We start from the raw sequence: 15363 nt of genomic DNA, 5'->3' as shown, positions 1-15363 counted from the left end.
TAAGGATGCCATCCAATAGCTAAAGACCAATAAAGCAGCTGGTAAGGATGGAATCGGAGCTGAGCTCATCAAGATGGGCCCGGAAAAGCTGGCCACTTGCCTGCACAAATTGATAGTCAGAATCTGGGAAACTGAACAGCTACCGGAGGAGTGGAAGGAAGGGGTTATATGCCCCATCTACAAGAAAGGCGACAAGCTGGAGTGTGAGAACTTTCGAGCGATCACCATCCTTAATGCCGTCTACAAAGTGATATCCCAGATCATCTTCCGTCGTCTGTCACACATTAGTGAATGAGTTCGTGGGAAGTTATCCAGCCGGCTTCGTTGGCGGCCGCTCGACAACGGACCAGATCTTTACTGTACGGCAAATCCTTCAAAAATGCCGTGAATACCAGGTTCCAACGCACCGTCTGTTCGTTGATTTCAAGGCGGCATACGACAGTATGGAAAATTATGGACGAAAACAGCTTCCCTGGGAAGCTTACCAGACTGATCAAAGCAACGGTGGATGGTGTGCAAAACTGTGTGAAGATTTCGGGCGAACACTCCAGTTCGTTTGAATACGTTTGGGACTAAGACAAGGTGATGGACTTTCGTGCCTGTTGTTCAACATAGAAGGTGTCATGCGGAGAGCCGGGTGTAACAGCCGGGGTACGATTTTCAACAGATCCAGTCAATTTATTTGCTTCGCGGATGACATGGACATTGTCGGCTGAACATTTGCAAAGGTGGCAGAACTGTACTGCCGTTATACGCATAATTGTCCCATGTTACCTTTGATGAAAAAAACCAAAGTCGAGTCAATTTGTCCCACTAATTTAAGAATCGATTGGATCTTAAAATTTAACAAATATTTTTGGGATGTTATGAGCGTAGGCAAGACTTTTCCAGGACATAAAACGAATTACCACTTATTTGAACGGTTTTCAGTCTCTTTCATCATCAAACCACAACTTAATTTTTTCGGTGGGACAAATTGACTTGAGTTTGAGATTTTTCATCAAAGGTAACATGGGACAATTATGCGTAGAACGGCAGTGTACACCTGCCTGAAACATGAAGCAACAAAAGTTGGACTGGTGGTGAATGCGTCAAAGACAAAGTACAAGCTTGTGGGCGGAACCGAGCGCGACAGGGCTCGCCTGGGAAGCAGTGTTACGATAGACGGGGATACCTTCGAGGTGGTCGAGGAATTCGTCTACCTCGGATCCTTGCTAACGGCTGATAACAATGTTAGTCGTGAAATACAGGGTGTTCAATAAGTTCGAATACACTTTCAAGAAATGTTTAAAAATTGAGATTAAATTATTTCTTGTCCCGGTTGCATTTCATTGGAAGTATTGTTTATAAGGAACGTTTGTAACATTTCTTTTGGAATGACTTCTATTGTGTACTTCTTCACGAGCTTCAAACGCTTCTAAAACCCATCGCAAGCGGCACGCACGGTCTGCATGGGCATTTCGTTCCAGATTTTGAGAATTACGTCTTGAACTGGTCCATGTTACTGACCTTGTATTCGTACAGCTTCAACATAATAAAGGACCAAACAAAAAAGTTAAGAGGGTTCAAATCCGGGAAGCTGGAAGGCCGCAATGTTTTGTCCAAAAAGTTGATGAAATTGTCCCCATATAAGGCTAAAATCGTAATTTCCGTGTATAAAGGGGTATTGTCCTATTGGAACACGTAGGGCTCATCTCCGTCTTAGCACCGGGCCACTGGGAGCATCAATCGTCCCCAAAACCTCAGTTTTGTAGTACGCCGCAATGATTTTGACCTTCAAAAACGGCTATTTATGATGCCTCGCTCAGTTTTCAACGCGTGTAATAAACAAACAACAAGTGACAGAATGTCAACACCACACATATCCGATAGCGTATATATACCGCTAACACTGACACCAATACTAATACAGAATATGTACATTGGGCTTTCAACACAATGATCAAACATTTGTATTCGAACTTATTGAACACCCTGTACGAAGGCGCATCATCTGTGGAAGTCGGGCCTACTAAGGGCTCCAGAAGAAACTGCGGTGAAAAAAGATTCGCCACCGCGCCAAATGTGTCATGTACAAGACGCTAATAAGACCGGTTGTCCTCTACGCGCATGAAACATGGACAATGCTCGAGGAGGACTTGCAAGCACTCGGAGTATTCGAGAGACGGGTGCTTAGGACCATCTTTGGCGGTGTGCAAGAAGACGGTGAGTTGTGACGGCCATTCGGTCCGTTACAGTTTTGTAAATATTTAGTATAATTGTATATGAATTTGATTTAAATATAGAAAGTAGTTTAATTAATAGTTTTTGTAAATAGTACCAAATTTGAAATTCCCTAGCATTCCGTTGTACCGCGTTTCCAATAAAACAAAAAGCTCTTCTAGCTTCTAAATTCTCTCGCGCTCGCGAAGCAAAGAACGTTCTAGACCAACAGATCAACGTGCAAACCATGTGTTGGCAAATGCGAGCGCGTGTGATTACGTCACGGAGTCGGCTAGTGACCATCCACCTGGGGAAAATCCCAACAATACCCTTTAATGATTTTCGGGAAAGATCGGCAGGAAAATGGGCTGCAATCCGAATGGATTAATTGCTTCCTGCACTTCGATCGTTAGGAGGGAGAAATGCGATCTAGAAACTTCGTGAGGTCAAAACCGAAGGCCAAGAATTAAGACAATCTTGCATTTGATCTGAGGATTCTTGGCTATGACTCGATCACTTTGATCTGGATTATGGAAGAGGCAGGAGTAGTCCATTTTAGTTCGCGTCGTGAGGTAATTTTGAAGGTAGATAATCAGTGACATGGAGGCCTTTTCGAAGTTAATAATTTAAGTTCAAACTCTCTCCTAGTTTCTAGCAAGGATAATATCTTTTTCATTAAACGTGCTATCAATAGAAAGTGTGCGAGTGTGGAGTAGAGTTTCCATCCCGGGACATCCCGGGACAAAAAATCCCGGGATTTAGGAAAACTCGGGATTTCCCGATTCCCGGGATATTATTTTTGAAATCCCGAAAATCCCGGGATACCCGGGACATAAAAAACTATTTCATTCCCGGTTCGCAAACAGTGTAAATTTTTCTTCTTACAAAAGTTATTTGTTTTGAACGCGAAACCCAACCTTGGTGATAAACTCATATCATATTTTTATTCCTCCCATCAGACATGATTTTTATTCCAAGTTCGTTTATTTGGTAGGCTCAGGCATGTATACGGAGCCAATGCACAATCGATATCATCTTATTATGAAATTAAGGTTATTTGTGATGCACAATCGATATCATCTTATTATTAAATTAGTAAGAGAGGAACAGACATGAAAATATCGGAACACCTTCACAAAAATATTAGATTCTCCTATACCACTCAAGGGAGGGCTGCTGACTGATACTTTTGCCAGCAGATACAGCTCTCTATTAATTAAACGACAAGCAACTACAGTACAAGATCAGCTACATATTTTTGACGCCTGCTTCCTACCCATCTCCCGTCTACAGCGAAGTTGTGTACACTAGCTGATATTCGCCTTGCTAATCTCCTCGCGCCGCCCAACATTGAGTCAGTCTTCCTGAGCTTCATGCCTCCAAAACAATTCTTGATCCAATTCATGTCCTTCCAATCGACGTTCGTACAACAAACTTTCCAGCACATGCGCAAGTATAAGTGGTCCGACCACGATGCTATGCCTATTTTTTTTTGCTGCTGACCAGCTCTCGACCAAAGCTCCGCTTGGACTCCTACTGACCAATTAGCAAGCTACCGAAAGTTCGAACCTCCCACTAAATTCTGTACGGCGCTTCCCGTGACTTTCGCAGCCAATGCATGATCCCACGAGAATTATGAGCGATTACGTTTCTGTAGATAACCCATCGACACTATGTTTAAGATCCGAAATCTTCCCGGACCATAATTTGTTCCAGGGTTGTTAATTGATAAATTATCGTCGTTAATTTAACGCCAACTTCGATAACGGTTGTACGATGATGTTTCATTGACGATAAAATGAGCGTTGATGTAATGTTATCGTTATCGAGTACTCGTTGATTTATCGATAATTATCGAGTTAACTGTAACGTATACTACAGTTAAAAGTACAAATATTCTCAAGTTGGTTTTACAAAACCTATTTCAAGTATTGCATCACCTTCAAATATTCAGAATCGCGTTTAAATCGTGGATTTAATTGAGATTCGAGAAGGTCACCGAATTTACCAATCATTAAATTTCTTACATAACCTTAGTTTTACATAGTAAATAATTTTAGAATATTTTTAATGTCTTAACTGTTTAATTTAGTATGATTAACAAAACTTCTATTTTGAAGATGCAAAGCACCCAGTTAAACAAGTATTTTATGACCAACAGTGTGGACAAAATTCCTCAGCCTAACCAAATCATACTGAATAGGGGACGAGGTAAGTTCACCAATTCATTGAGAGTCTTTTTTCTTGGTGCTAGAATGCATTAATGCAGGTCGCTGCATCAAAATTAGAGCTTTCTAAAACATGAACTTCACCCCTGAACATTGAATAAAATCGTTTTTAAATCAAAAAATAAGTTTTCTAAGGAAACATCGAAAAATCCCGGGATCCCGGGATATAGGAACAAGTTCATCCCGAATCCCGGGACAACGAAAATGGCCGGGAAATGGAAACTCTAGTGTGGAGCGAAATACAGGTAAATCACGTGCTTTTTAATGTGATTTTTGATATGTGGTAATAGTGTGGAAAACACGTTTTATGCTAGATTCGTGGCAAGTGTGCCGAAAGCCCGACACCTCACCAATATCCGTCAGCGACAACTCCTGACCTCACTCTACAGCTTCGAAGTTTCCCGGTGGTCCACTTTGCCGGAAGCGGCCGTGACCGTCAATTTCGCGCCCAGGCAGGGCGAAGGCAACAGCAAACGTTTTCCCGCTTTCGGTGACGACCGAAACGGAGCAGCAGCAAAGTAAAGACCACATCTCGTTGGCGAGGCGCCGTCGGCGCATGAGGACTACCGTAGCGTAGTAGAAGGAAGAACAGCAACAGAACGCGCACCGCGACCGCGGTGTAAGAGACGGCCCCGTTTAGATGAGCCGTAGGTAAGCGTCACCTTCTCCACCATCCCGTAAGCACATGGCAAGCGTTGCCATCTCCGTCCGTGGAGCACGTGCGTAGGCGTCGTCCGCTCACTAGGCCGCCTGCGGCACCGCACCGTTCGTCGACTGGCCAACCCCATCGTCCGGCAAGCCACCGATAGCAGCGTCCCCGTCGTGGAGAACAACGCCGACAAAAGTGATGGTCCGTGAGTAGACAAACGCAGCATTTGCAAAATAAATCGCTCAAGCGCGCTTGGCGAAGAATCTTTTGGTTTTGCCTGCTCCCAATTTTGGTTGGTGATGCGTGGCAGTGAGAGGCTATTTTTCTATTAGCCGATCCCTATGAAATGAATGCCCACACCGCACAATTAAGCACGTGATAGGAGAATAGAACGATAGTGGAAGATATAGAGAAGCGAACAGAATTAGACAAGAAGATAGAGAGAGTTTTTTGAATGGGTAGATTGTAGGCCTACGAAATAAATAATTGAATTGAACTACGAATACATGGTTTGAAGAGGTTGAATAAAATGTTATAGGGTACCCTAAGATAAACCGACTTGATTTAAAGTGATTATAGAATGAAGCCGGTGGTGAATTTCAAATTCACCACACGTTTATCTACATACATTTCCAAAAGCCCAAATCTGGCGTAATAGTTTTCGTACAGTGCCGAAACTCAAATTATGTTTGTTCAGCATAACTAAGCAAACGATCTACCATTATTTCAGCCCCATACGCGTTATATTTTTTTCATCTCGTGCTCTTGAAAAAAATATTGGAAAAGCACGTGGTTTACAAAATGGCCGATTTCTGGCTTTATTGTATAATCACCTTAATATACTGGAACGAGAAGAGGTAATGTAGATGAGGTTTTTATGTCACTCGGTATCGTTTTCCTGTAAGTTTTTTTTTCTTGGGAATTATTTTACTGGGGAGGTTGGCCCTGAATCCAACCAACGGACACTCTCCATTCTTTCTAGATCAGATCGGGGTGAGCTGCTATAGCCAACCGATGATGATAACAACTGTGAGCGAATATTCTTGCTTTCAACTAGATTGTCTTTGCTCTTTTTGATGATCGAAGGTGTTTTGAAGGGGTAGTAATTTTCATTTGGAATACCTGTAGCCTGTCGATCTTCGCGCTTTCCTTCCATTATTGGAAAACAATAACCCTTTCCCCTGAAAAGTATTAGGCTGGGCAACCCTAAAACAGGTGGTTGATTTCATTAGGAGTGGCGCTTAAACCATCCGCTAATCCTTTCAGAAGGCGCGAACGCATCGTACGGTCATAGTGTAGCGACGAAGAATGAACCACGAGCTCGCCCAACTCTACGGCGAACCCAGTATCCAGAAGGTAGCTAAAGCCAAAAGGGTACGATGGGCAGAACATGTTGCAAGAATGTCGGACAGCAACCCTGCAAAGATGGTGTTCGCTTCCGATCCGGCAGGTACGAGACGGCGTGGAGCGCAGCGAGCGAGATGGGCAGACCAGGTGCAAAACGACTTGGCGAGCGTGACGCGTATCCGAGGATGGAGAGATGCGGCCTCGAACCGTGCAATGTGGCGTCAAATTGTTGATTCAGTGTTATCTGTTTAGATGTAGACTAAAAAAATGAAATGAATCCTGGAGGAATTTTTGGGAAAACTCTTGGCAGCCTTTCCGTAGTAACTCTGAGAGGAATTTCCGGAAAAATTCCTGGATCAATATCTGGACGAAATCCTGGGGGATTTTCCGTAGGGTTTCCTCGAGGAATTTCCGAAAGAAATGCTTGCTGAATTTCCGTAGGGGCTCTGTTACGGATCACATCGGAAAAGTACACCGATAAGAAAAAAACTGGTTTCCCAATGAACGGAAAATAGATCTTGGATTTTCTGGACAATCGCAACAGATGGAAATGAAACGATTTTCGGACAGAGAACTGTGTTGTGGTTAGGCCATATTGGACGTTCGCTGGAACAGCTCCGCAGAGCTCGTGGAATCCGGGCAGCAACGAAGTGCCACGTGAGCGAGCGGTATGAATCTCATAAGGAATCCGCAAGGAGGCTTTTGGCAAGCAAGGTTATGCAGCATATTATGCTCGCAAAGACGCACAAACTTCCACTTAGATTTGGATCCAGCCGGAGTTGCCACGACAAAGTCGATCGCATTGATACGGGTAGGCTCTCGCAAAGAGGTAAAACCGATTATTAAAGCCTAGTTTACACCCCTCCTCCACGCCCTCATTAACCGTGCGGTAAGACGTGCGGCTACAAAGCAAGATCACGCTGAGGGTGGTTGGGTTCGATTCCCGGTGCCGGTCAAGGCAATTTTCGGATTGGAAATTGTCTCGACTTCCCTGGGCATAAAAGTATCGTCGTGTTAGCCTCATGATATACGAATGCAAAAATGGTAGCCTGGCTTAGAAACCTCGCATCTTGGCCCCAAATTTTTTGCAGCATTCCTGCCCTCTCCGCCAATCTCGTTAGCAATTCCGGCCCAGCAGAGTCAATCTCCTCCACACGACTACCAAACACCGTAAATTCATCCAAGGCAGTCCGCATGCAACATCTCGAGTTAGCGACTGAACGTACATCGTCTGAGACAGCGTGCAGTAGGTCGGTGTACGGCAGCAGTACATGTGACTACAGCAGCGCGATTGCAAGTCGTCAATAGCTAATAGAACGAAATTGGCACCAGTAGTGCGTTCGAAATCCGTTTTCCGCTCAGTGATTCCAGCTCGCGGTCAGAGAATCGGCGAGAACGAAGTCAACGTCATCGGCGGGGCCCCGTTCATCGCATCCGTCGTCATCAAGAGTTACCTTTAGTTATAAGTAGAGAATAAGAACAACCGTTCATGAGCAGTGAATAGAAGATGTATAAGCTAAAACCCCAACACAAGAAGAACATTAATTGCCACACAACTAAATTCATTCAATCCACATTGACTGTCCGAGCGCCTCACGAACAGAAAATTTGCTTTGCCGGGCATGGATAATCAGAGCAACAGGTCTCGTTCACTCAATGGCTTTTCCTCTCCGTTGATTTGTGTTTTGTTCATTCGCTTGATAATTATGTAGAAGAATAACTACAATAAAAACTAGTAATAGCTCCTTGAGCAATTTCCGAATGATTCGTTGACGGATTTTCCATAGGTATTTCCTGAAAGAGTTTCTCGGAGAAATTCTACGAGAATTTCAGGAATAACTCCTGGAGGAATGTCGAGACAAATTTGTAGAAGAACTTCAGGCGGACTTCCTCAGAAAGAAGAAATGGAATTCTCAGAGGAATTCTTATATCTACTCCCGAAGGAACTTCGGGAGGAAGTGCCAAAGGAACTTTTTAAGAAATTCCGGAAGATCTCTTGAAGGAATCTCTGGAAGAACTCTTGAAAGACGACTTAGAAGAATTTCAGAAGGAACTTTTGGAGTTATTTCTTTTGAAACTCCTGGAGGTATTTCCGAAGCAGTTTTGGAGTTGTTTCCGGAGGAATTCCTAGAACATTCGAAGAAACTCTTGGAGTAATTTACAGAGGGACTACTGGCGGACTTTTCGTAGGAGCTCCTAGAGAAATTTCTGGAGGAATTCCTGGAAGAATTTCCGCATTAACTCTTTAAGAAATATTCAAATAATTTCATTTCCGGAGGAATTCTGGTGGTAACTGTTGGAAAAATTGCAGGGGGATTTTTTAGTGAAATTACTAGAGGAGTTTCCGAAGGAATTTTCGGAGGAATTTTGAAGGTGTTTTTGGAGGAATTTTCGGAGGAACTCTTCGTCAAGTACATCACAATATTGACAGAAAACTTGACGCCATCGCTACCGACTGGAAATGATCTCTCCCGCCATTGCCGACAATATTTTTAACGCCGCACAGATCTCCTAAAAATTCGAAAATCCTAAAATACTAATCCTTAAGCCTGAAAAACTGAAGATTTAAGAATAAAAAATATTCATACGGTATCGGAAAAACGAAGTATTGCCAAATTTTTCATACCGTCTACGGGGGTGTCATTGGGCCAAAATGTGGTATGCTCCAAGTAAATGTTACAAAGCTCTAGTAGTTAATATTGGAATCAAGTTGTAATTAGTTACGTACAAGCTTGAACAATAAATTAACCACTGTGTGGGGAAAAAATAATAAATGAGAGAAATTCATCAAAGTTATATGTTGTTTGAAATTGGCCCATTCTCACCCCTCACAGGGGGTGACTTTGGGCCACATACAATTAAGTTCAGCAGTGACGATGCAACGATTCAATCGTTCAATAAAAATAATTGTCTACATTACGGCTTATACCAACTATGTATGGCAAATCAACCAAATGCTTGGCCCAATCTCACCCCTTTTTAGCATGCATTGCTCGTTGCTACGAAAAAACAAGACCGCTAAATAAATATTCATAAAATTCGATAAAACAACAAATAGATTATCGTAACATGATCACCAGGTACCCATCGATCTAAAATTTAGTTATGTAATATATTTGTGGGGCATTACTGACACTATTTTAATACACTGTAAACCCAGGAATACTCTTTAAAGAGTAAAAAATGAACATTTTTCGCCGATATATGGAGCTGTCAAAATAATGGGTAATTTATTTTTGACAATAATGCGTATTTTATGCCCATTTCCATGTTCCATGTTTTTACTCATTAATGAGTGAAAAACAAGTTCAGTTTCAAACAAACGATGGAAAAAGCTGTTGGCGGAAGAATGGTAAGAGTTTTTGTTTTTTCTATTAATAATTGAAATATTTAAATAAATTATATCTATTTCAGTTCACAAACGCTGTCAAGAACCAGGAGTTTGAGCCCTTTATGTACACATGCCTCATAACCCGATTGGATTGGGGTAGACCCCGTTGCAAGTATGTACCAAGCGATTCGGACAAAAGCTAGACTGCTGCGGAACATCCACCGGCACTTATAAAACGCTCCGTGATAGGATCAATATGTTGCTTACATTCGGTTCCAAATCTGGAGATCCTGTGCGGTGCTTATTTGTTTAATCACCCGGCTTCTGGTGATTCAACATCCGGAGGATGAATTTTTCAAGGTAATTGTGATACTCTCAGTTATCGCTTTTCTAATCTAACTGATTATTTCCTGTATATTATAGCAATCGAATAACGTCGGGAATAACCTTCGCACTGACCACAACTGTCTGGAATAACCGTCGAGACAGCCGCTGGGAGTACTTTGACTGCCGGTGGTAGAACCGGGAAGAGAGAGGCTTCATAAAGAAAATTTGGTCTTAAAATTTGAAAAAATCTAGTGTGGGACTCGGAGCCCGGTAACCATATTATTACTACTATTAAAATATACTTAAATAAAGATTATTCCATGCACCCTATGTAAATGAGTCGCTTGTTTTAATATTACATAATACTTAAATGAAAGTATAAATGATTTTTTGTTTATCAACAAGAGTAAAAAGTACCCATTCTCGGCAGTTTGACGTTTTGAATAATGAGTAAAATTTACTCCTCAATTTGACGTATAGGCCTTTTACTCATTAATGAGTAAACGCTGTTTACTCTTTTAATGAGTTGAACTATTTAACTTCATAATGGGTATTTTTTTACCCATTAAAGAGTACTTTGGTGGCACAGTGTACGGGTTCATTCGATCAATAGTTTTACATTCAAATTCCAAGCATTATGGTACGAGCACAATTAATCCTTGGAATTTGTTTTGTGATTTCCTAGACGTGAATTTTAATATAGTTTCGAACCGTTTGAAGTTTTCATCAAAATTCGTAACAGTTTCTGAGAAATTAGAAGTTGAAACATTTTTCGTTTTTGGCCCAATCTCACCCCCTAGGCCTAATGTCACCCCGAACGACGGTACTTTTATTGCTTGCAAAATTCTTTATTTCAAAGTACACACTGTTAGTTGAAACGAAAATCAATAATTTGTTATAATGTCGCTGAATACATATCGGTTCTTTGCGAATCTCTTTTATACAAAATCCGCTACAATCGATGAATCTCTTGAAATTGTGTTCCATTATTCTGCATCTACATACATCATTTGCTACTCCTCTCATTTGAAAATTTTGGGCTATTATTAGGCAGAGGTTAAAGATAATAGAAACAAGTAACGTAGACATGCTGTTCAGAAGATTTAAACCTCTGAACAATATGGTCTATTAGGTTGACCAAAAGCGTAAATAACAGATGATGATCCATTTTTACAAGAAAACTGTATTTTCGACCGTCAAAATACATTTTATGTTTTAATAATAACTTGTCTTTTTTTTTTGATTACTCACATCTTGTTTTTATAAATTAAACAGAGAGATGAAAGTGCTTTCTTAGTATTTAAGCTAAAGCTAGAAAATGTGTGAGAAGAAAATTGTACAAGCAAAAAGTGGTGTTGAATATTTCTTAATGGCATCTTCCTCTACGCACCTTAACCTTGCTATTCCCCGTCTACAACCAATTAAAAACCCATTTGAGAAAACTTTCACACAGCTTTTGTTTTTTATCTTTCCTATGCTTTCCAAATACCTTCCATAACCAGATTGTATCGGACCTGGTCTGGAAAACTCCATCATCCCCAGTGATTGCAATGAGCTAACGACTGACCACCCAGTTCACCTCGGGTTCATCTCGCCCGTCGCATCATCTTATCAGTCCGGGCTGACAGAAACGACCAGCAGAAGCATAAAAGAAATACTCTCTCAGCTTCACCTGATTTCCTTTGAATCGTTCAACCTCCCTGCAACCCCCTGGCCACCCCGTACGAAAACGTACCGAACCGCATTAAAATTTAAAGCACTCCGGTGTCCTTTCTGCACGCTCTGCGTACGAAGGGGTCGTGTGCCCTTTGCGAAACATCATGAAATCACCGAAAAAGAAATGAAGAAAATCGTGACAACGAGCTGAATTTGAGTGAGAGCCAGACGGACGACGGTATCGGGGTTTAGCATCCACTTTGAACGCTGAGGAGGGTCGATCCGGTATACGGGAATGTCGGATTCTACTGAAAAGGTACCCAATTCCACACCGCGTCGTCCTCGCCGGTATCCTTGCTATCGCTGGCTGCAAGGTTGGCGTTGACATAAAACAGGTAAACTTTGGTTGGTTGGGTGGCAGATAAGAGCCATTTACATGAAGGGCCGGAGGAAATGGCACGGTTACTACATACTAAAGCCCGAGATAAAAAAAAAGAATGAAAACATGGAAACGACGGGACGGATAAAAGGATTCAATAAATGTATATTCAATTTCAGGTAGGAGGGTAAGATTTTGGCTCTGGTTGATATGCTGGGAAGGATTCGTCGCAGGTTGAATACCGTGGTGGCCCCGGTCGATTTTTTGACATTTTTTTGTTGGTTTGTAGTGCCAGCAGCGGTCAAAAGGCTATGGGAAAATATGTTAATATCAGTGACGAGGAATTGTTGTAGAAGGTTAGCATTTCGTATTTGTTCGTATTACACAGTTTGTGCACATCAAACAAAGGCTAAATGATGCGAATCGATTTGCAAGGGAGTGTTTCTGATTTGGCAATATGTGTCATGCTGTTGAGAAACATAATTTATAATTAGCTTCGATATTCATTTGCATTTTTCTTATTAATACTTTGAAGAATCTTTATTTTTAAAGAATTCATACAGAATCGTAAGATATGTTCTTTGTGAGCATAAGAATAATCGTTACATTTAAAGATTTCATGTTACTTGGGTGAGACAACTTCATAGCATAGGTCTGAGAAGTGAAATTTTCCTCGACTTCCGGAAGACTTGCGCCTTGTCGTCAGCTTAGGTTTAGTTCTTTTTTGTTCCTCCAGGGTGCTCGTACAAATTATGGACATAACGAGCCATTCACTAGTATGAGCCGTATCTTCAATCGATGTGCTACTGAATTTGACTTTCACCTTTCTCGTCCTAATCTTCGGAAAAAGTTTTGCCGAATACTTGCCGCTTCTAACACAAACACCCTTTGATAAATAGTTAGTCAGGATAGACATTAAGTATTCTTTAATTGTTCTTTAATTCTCATATTGTTAACTTAGAAGCATTTGATCAATATAGTATTCCGGGATATAGTGTTGCTGCTTGTCTATCACATTCGAGACACACCGGCGGAGTTGCTATTTATGTCAAAGAATCAGTTCAGTTCAAGCTTCAATTGAACGAAGTTTGCGATGGCAATTGGTTCTTAGGCATTGCAGTTGTACGTGGCATGAAGTTGGGTAATTACGGTATTTTATATCACTCTCCCAGTGCTAATGACCAGCATTTTTTGGAAATTTTTGAAAACTGGTTAGAGTCGTTTATGGATCCTAGTAAATTAAATATTATTGCTGGCGATTTTAATATCAATTGGTGTGACGATTCAAATTCGAATCATTTGAAGCGATTAGTTGACTTTTAATTTAAAACAAAAGTAAATGAGTATACGCGTATTTCTCGGCACAGTAGAACTTTGATTGATCATGTTTACTCTAACTTTGATTCTGTCACTAGTGTTACGAATTGTGATTTAAAAGTAACCGATCATGAAACACTAGTCATTAGCATTACAGATGACAGTAGTAATAATAACGATTTGGTAAAACTGTGCTGGAGAAAATATTCGAAACAAGCAATTACGAGCCTTATCGAAACAAACGTGGATTTTCGAGAAAATACTGGTAATTTAGATCAAAGAGCAGCTGTTATCACGAGCGTCTTAAAATCCTGTACCAATCAATTAGTTGAACAGAAATTAGTAACTTTGAATAATTCAAACAGCTGGTACAATCTAGATCTTTTACGTCTTAAACGTAAAAGAGATAAGTTGTACAAAAAATGTCGTAAAAGTAATAATGAAAATCATTGGAATAGGTACCAGGTTGCGCGGAATTAATATTCGCAATGTTTAAAGCATACTCGATGCGAATATATTCAGAGGAAAATTTATCAGCATCAAAACAACAGCAATGAGTTATGGAAAATATTAAAATCTTTGTTAAAACCTAGTTCTTGTAAACCGCGATCCATAACTTTTAATGGCACATTAGAAGAATCAGAAGAAGTAATTGCGTCTAAATTCAATGATTATTTTATTGAAAGCGTTTCAACCATTAACCGATCTATCGAGTTAGTGGATGAACCTGACGAAATAAAACAGCCAGTTAACAGTAACTTGAGATTCGAAGGTTTTCACCCCATAACATTTCAAGAACTTGAAACGATTTGTTTTAATCTAGGAAAAACGGCTGGTATTGATAATGTTAATGCTAAAATTATACAAGATTGCTTTCATGTCATCGGACACAACCTGCTGGACCTGATAAATGAATCATTGCAAACTGGGCACGTGCCGCAAGTTTGGAAGGAATCATAGTTATTCCAATTCAAAAGTTGCTGGAACGATTAAAGCCGAAGAGTTTCGTCCCATCAACATGTTGCACACAGTAGAGAAAATTTTAGAACTTGTTGTGAAAGGCCAGCTACTTATGTATTTAAATAGTAATAACTTGTTAATACCGGAACAATCGGGATACCGGGAGGGTCACTCCTGCGAAACCGCTTTGAACTTGGTATTAGCTAAATGGAAAGAAAGCATAGAGCATAAAGATACGATTGTTGCTGTGTTCTTGGATCTGAAACGCGCTTTTGAGACAATTTCTAGGCCCTTATTGTTGAAAACTTTGGAGCGCTTTGGAATTTCAGGTTCTGCATACAATTGGTTTAAAAGCTATTTGTCTGACAGAACTCAACGGACTGCTTTTAATGATTCTGTATCTCGTCCCATGGAGAACACCCTAGGAGTGCCACAGGGAAGTGTATTGGGGCCCCTTTTGTTTATTATGTATGTAAATGACATGCGACGGGTTTTACGTTTTTGTGATATAAACTTATTTGCAGACGATACTGTGTTATTCATTGCAGCTAGAGACTTAGAAGATGCGATTGAACGCTTGAATGAAGATTTGCATTCTTTAAGTAGATGGTTGAAGTACAAACAGTTGAAATTGAATATTAGTAAAACAAAGTACATGATTATTTCGCGAAATCGTTCAATTGATAATGTCTCTGTGAAAATTGATGACGAGACACTTGATCGCGTATCGAAAATTAAATATCTTGGCGTGCTTATTGATAATAAATTGAAATTTGACCAACATATTGACAATGTCATCAAGAAAATAGCCAAGAAGTATGGAATCCTCTGTCGACTGAAAAACGAATTAAATATTGCTAGCAAAATACAGTTGTACAAATCAATCATCTCTCCTCACTTGGACTTTTGTCCTTCCATTTTGTTTTTAGCAAATCAGACACAAATATCGAGATTGCAGCGATTGCAG

At 40.7% G+C, this 15363-nt stretch overlaps 1 protein-coding gene across 2 annotated transcripts in view; it reads right to left on the bottom strand.

The window, feature by feature from the left end:
• LOC134207921 (uncharacterized) overlaps positions 1 to 15363 on the bottom strand; it is a 240474-nt gene that overhangs the window by 183351 nt on the left and 41760 nt on the right. The window lies entirely within an intron of this gene.

The sequence above is a fragment of the Armigeres subalbatus genome, chromosome 1, assembly GCF_024139115.2.
Source record: "Armigeres subalbatus isolate Guangzhou_Male chromosome 1, GZ_Asu_2, whole genome shotgun sequence".
In the NCBI taxonomy this organism is placed as follows: domain Eukaryota; kingdom Metazoa; phylum Arthropoda; class Insecta; order Diptera; family Culicidae; genus Armigeres; species Armigeres subalbatus.
The sequence above is the reverse complement of the archived record's forward strand: the minus strand, read 5'-3'. Positions and strand labels throughout refer to the sequence as shown.